The sequence below is a fragment of the Callorhinus ursinus genome, unplaced genomic scaffold (genome assembly GCF_003265705.2).
Source record: "Callorhinus ursinus isolate GAN/ISIS: 27379988/994484 unplaced genomic scaffold, GSC_fseal_2.0 scaffold10, whole genome shotgun sequence".
Taxonomy (NCBI): Eukaryota; Metazoa; Chordata; class Mammalia; order Carnivora; family Otariidae; genus Callorhinus; species Callorhinus ursinus.
Window position 1 is genome coordinate 31,587,250 of NW_027397072.1, and position 5,385 is coordinate 31,592,634.

The 5,385-nt window shown below is 48.0% G+C and overlaps 1 pseudogene; it reads left to right on the plus strand.

Annotated features, from left to right (window-relative positions):
* The first annotated feature begins 2,989 nt into the window (after window positions 1-2,989).
* On the plus strand, window positions 2,990-3,768 carry LOC112821285 (NADH dehydrogenase [ubiquinone] iron-sulfur protein 8, mitochondrial-like; annotated as a pseudogene).
* Window positions 3,769-5,385: the final 1,617 nt, after the last annotated feature.

A 5,385-nucleotide genomic window follows, 5' to 3' on the forward strand; every position in this document is an offset into this window, starting at 1 on the left:
CCAGTGAAACGTTACAGAAACAGGCATTGGGCCATATTTGGCCCACGGGTCCTAGTTGGATGACTCCCACAGACAATGGTGGTTCTGACATTTCTGGTAACTCTGCAGTGCCTAGCATAGACCCAGGCACAAAATTCTAGAAAATATTAGAACCTCCTGGAAGAGCCATTTTACAGGCCCAAAAAATGGTCCAAAAGGGAGCCATTTTCAATGGCTTTTTATAACTTTAACCTACAAAATGGCAGTTTCCTGTATTCAACCTATCTGCTGCCCAGCCCATATGACACCCCTGTGGGTTCTCTCTCCCAAATATAACCTATAACAATGTACACAGAAGAGAAGCACTAGGTGGCTGATTCAGAGCTGTATTCAGTACTGACTGTTAAGCTTTCAGATTGTCAGAGTTCTCCATCCCCTGTAGGTAATGACTTCACAGAGTTTAGATCTGGGTCCCAGGGCAGCTTCAGACACCAGCACCAAAAACAAAAATGAAAACAAAAAACAAAAAACAAAAACAAAACAAAACAAAACAAACCCTTTTTGTCTCCTTAATGTATATCCTCCCCCGTTTCCTCAAGACTGTCCCCCAGCTTGACTTCAGGGCTAGGTTCTTCAGCCACCCAAAGTAGCCTATGGTGCTTAGGAATGGCTTTAGCAATGGGAGGTGACAAGATGTAGCCGAGGGGGGCTCCCCAGAAGTCGGAGCATGCTTAGCTCTCAAGCTCAGTATCAGAAAGGTGGGAGCCGACTCTCACCGCAGGCTCAGACTTCTGACAGTGACCTCACATTCTCTTGTTCTGTGATTGGGAAGAGCACCTTGCAGCCTCAGGACGCAGGCAGTTCTTGCTTGGCCAGAAGTTTCTGTCTGGGGAAGCCAGAGCCACTGTTCCATGCCTTCTGAGGCACCATGCAGGACATGTGAGATTGATCTGGTGGCTGGTTTTCTTTCATTTATGTTCATTTGGCACCTGGCACCACAACCATCCTTCCGTTTGTTCTGGCTCCTAACCTCAACCATTCTTCAGCCACCAGGGGTTTTTGAAGTCCTGCTCACATCACTTCCCAGGGTAGCGCAAGCCACCTTGTGAATTACCAGAGTTAAGAAATGGCCGCAAGGGACAGCGTCTTGAAGCCACGTGAAGAGAGACACAGTCACATGATTGCCTGTAAATAAAGCCTGATGATACTAAATGTTCAGAAAAGGAAAAGCTTAGCACGGGTCTAGCATGATCACCTGCTCTGTGTTCCAAGGGGAACACATAGCTCTTGAAGGAAGGGAATCCTAATGTGTTACTCTCCAAGTAAATAAAATGCAGAAACGCTTTTGTAGGCATTTTGCCTTTGCAGGAAAAAAGTTCAGTTTGTATTTAGGAATGAATGAGTACGCATGGGTGTGTTTGCATAAGCATACTTGCTTCAAAACATTTTCTAGTAACTGCTGACAACAGCAACCCTAAGCCACCAGACACTAGTTCTCCCCATCTTGAAATGGACTGTTTGCTCCCCAGAGCAGCAGCTGTGATGCTCCCAGAATCATTCCTGGCCTCCCCAGGCTCTGAAATCTGCATATCCTGACCCTTCCTCCCTGGCCCCATCTGTCTCCCCAGCTTCCCTGCTCCTGTCACGCAAAGTTACTCAATACCCAGTAGGAGCTAACCAGAGCCAAGGAACCACGTTCCCACAGCTCCCATCTTGCCATTCACTTCGTGCGGCTCGGTTCCTATGCACTGCCACCCTGGGGCACGGACAGGGAGAGAGCTCCACATTTAAATCTCCAGCTTTGGGAAACAGATCATTCCTCCTCCATAGTCCCTCACCAGTCACTGCTGCCCCTGGTTGAACCCCCTCCCCACACCCTGCTCTTTGTAGCCCAGCACATGTGTTTCTCTTTGTGACCAAATTTCACAGCAGACTGTATGCAATTTAGTAATATCACTAGTAGTGCTTCATCTTTTTCGATCTATTTAGAGCTCAGGTTAAAGTTTACCAAACTAGGGGTGCCTGGGTGACTCTGTCGGTTAAGCATGGCTCAGGTCATGATCACAGGGTCCTGGGATCAAGCCCCACACCGGGTTCCCTGCTCAGCGGGGAGTCTGCTCCTCCCTCTCCTTCTGCCCCTCCACCCTGTTCCCTCTCTCTCTCAAATAAATAAATAAAATCTTTCAAAAAAGAAAAAGAAATCTACCAAACTAGCTCTTTATCTGCATTATCTTCCATAGTCTTTTCCCTTTGGGGCCTTAGTTCATACTGTTTGATATGGTGTAAGAAACAAGCTTTGTTTAGGACAGTCAGATTTAATAAATCTTTCTAGTTTCTGTATCTTCCTCTATAAAATAGTGAGTTACTGACTGACTTACTGCCTCTCTAGGAGTAAGGGAATCTGTATAAAATTCCTAGCATGGAACTTGATTCATAGCTGGTGCTCAACAAATGTTAATAGCCACCTTCCCACCACCACAGCCTCGTGGTGTGACTAAAAGGAAGTTCAGATTGGCAAGTCACACTCTGGAACAGCACTTCTCAACCTTGGGAGCATAATGCAGTCACTTGGGGAGCTTTAAGAAGCACCCCCCATCATCCCCTCCCACCCTTAAATATCCCGAGTGGCCAACCTCCCTCGTTTCTTATTTTGATCTTAGGCATCAGTATCCCTAGGCTTTAGCCTCTGCCACCAGACCAGACATGTGGTTTTCTTCTTCTTGCTTCTCTCTTTCTCTGCTTTCCACAAAGTTTTGGGGCAATTTGTTACACAGCAATAGATAACTAGTACATTCCTCATATCACAGCATGGCAGTTATGTCCCTGACTTTCAGATAGATTTTCATTGTTGTGTGACTTGTTTCCCAAAAAATAAGGCAGTCATTAAATTTGCATGACTGATGGATTCATGTCTGGCTCTATGATTTTGATGTGTTGGCCTGCTCTGTTAGCTGTATTAAGAAAATGAATGGCTGAGGACGCTGGGCAAGGGAAGGAGGGCCAGGGCAAGATGCACAGCCTGACCACAGTTGTGCTGCTCTGTGCCCTGGCCCAGGCTGCATGTGCAGGGCATCCTACCTACAAGTTCCTGAACAAGCAGGAGCCCTCAATGGACATGACGTTGGTGACCAACAGGGCAGCTCGGACCCTGCTATGGACTAAGCTCCTGCTATGGACTGGGCAGGGTCCTGAGCAGCCAGCTGTGGGAACCCGCCACCATCAACTACCCCCGAGAAGAGCCCACTGGGTCCACGCTTCTGCAGGGAGCATGCACTGTACCGCCATCCATCCATCCATCCATGTGGAGATGCACCGAGGGCCAGCTCTGCCAGACCGTCTGCCCCTACCAGGCCATCACCAGCGAGGCTGAGCCACGGGGCCCATGTCACCCACAGGGCCACCCACTGTGACATCAACAGGGCCAAGTGCATCTAGTGTGGCTTCTACCGGGAGGCCCGCCCTGTGGACCACATTGTCAAGGGCCCCAACTTCGAGTTCTCCACGGAGACGCACGATGAGCTGCTGTACGAGGAGAAGCGGCTCAATGACAGGGCCAAGGTGGAGGCCGAGATCACGGCCAACATCCAGGCCCACTACCTCTACCTCTGCTGCCCCCCGCCCGGTGGCCTGCAGCCCCAGCCCCCCAATAAGAAAGCTCAGGTCTCCCTCCAACAAATAACCAGTGCCTTCTATAAGCGGCCATTTCTTCTCATTACTGGGGCCATCCTGAGGCTTCATCTCTCAAGAAATGAAAGACTACCTCCCCTCTTAAGAATACTGGATAATTAATCAGTGGAAAGCTCACCATGGAGCCTTCTTTGTACTCACTAACCCCCCTCCTACCTGATCAGTAAACATGACCACAGATGCCCATGAGTTCCTTCTGTTCTTGGAACAGATCCTACTTCAGGGACAGCTTGGCTGACTCAGAGGTCCCTATGTTTCTTCTTTCCTGAAACAAACACAAATCAATACTTTAAAACAGACATGTACTTAATATTTTTTAAAAGAACACCTACATATCCTAACAAACTGTTCGATTACATTCACCTTTCTGTTGTATTAGAACATCTTTATATACTTATTGCTTTAGAATATTATGATGAATGCATGGCCTTTCACAGACTCACCCTGTACCAATTTACCATCATTATATTCATTATTTGATGTTCATATGCCTTTTTTTTTTCCTGTCCCACAACTGGACTCAACTGACTTCCAAGAAATTCTGATTGCTTTGAGAAAGGAACAATATTAGACACAACAGTCCAAGCTTCTTGCGTGTGTGTTGCAGAGAAGTGCCAGGCCTTTAGCCACTGTTGCTTGGGCCTATTTTGTGACAGAGCCAGGAAAGAGATTTTTGTAGGGCACGAATTCATGCTGATTTTCTTTTTTTTTTTTAAGATTTTATTTATTTATTTGAGAGAGAGAGAGAGAATGAGAGACAGAGAGCACAAGAGGGAAGAGGGTCAGAGGGAGAAGCAGACCCGCCCGCTGAGCAGGGAGCCCGATGTGGGACTCGATCCTGGGACTCCAGGATCATGACCTGAGCCGAAGGCAGTCGCTTAACCAACTGAGCCACCCAGGCGCCCTGATTTTCCTCATATAGCAGAGTGTGTTGCTATAGGTTTTTGTCAGCCAGGGTCTCATAAGAAAAATAGAGCAAGTTTTCCTAGAAAGTCTAAAGATAGGTAGTTTCCCAGCCAAGCAATGAGGCAGAAGCCCCTGGAGACACCCCCTCCTCAGAATAGGGTCATACAGCTTTGCCTAGGCCCTCGAGAGAGAACAGCAGGGCTCATGGCTTCCTCAGCTGTACCGCCTGGCCACTCCCAGAGCTGGTACCCTCTGGTTCCCTCCCAGAGCTGCATTTCTTTTTTTTTTCTTTTTTTAAAGATTTATTTACTCATTTTAGAGAGAGAGAGCATGAGCAGAAGGGGCAGAGGGAGAGGGAGAGAGAACCTCAGGCAGACACCATGCTGAGCATGGAGCCAAATGCAGGGCTCGATCCCACGACCCAGAGATCACGACCTAAGCTGAAACCAAGAGTCGGATGCTTAACCGACTGTGCCACCCAGGCGCCCCCAGAGCCTCATTTCTATTAGGAGTAACACTTGGTCTCCACTTTGCTTGCTGCTTTACCCCTCCACTTTCTTTGCCTCCAAGCAGCCTCAGTGCACCACTGGAGGGTGCTCAGGACCTCAAGGGTTCCTAGGATGCAGGATTTTCTGTTTTCAAACCAAGACAGTCCTGGGCCAATTGGGATGTAGTGGTCACCCCATCACCAGTGACCTAACAGCAGGACAGCTAAAGGAATTCGTTGCTTCTGCACTCTGCTCAGTAGAATACTAGAGGACAGAATAAAAATATGCTTGGGATCTACATGTAAGGCAATCACTCATTGAAGAG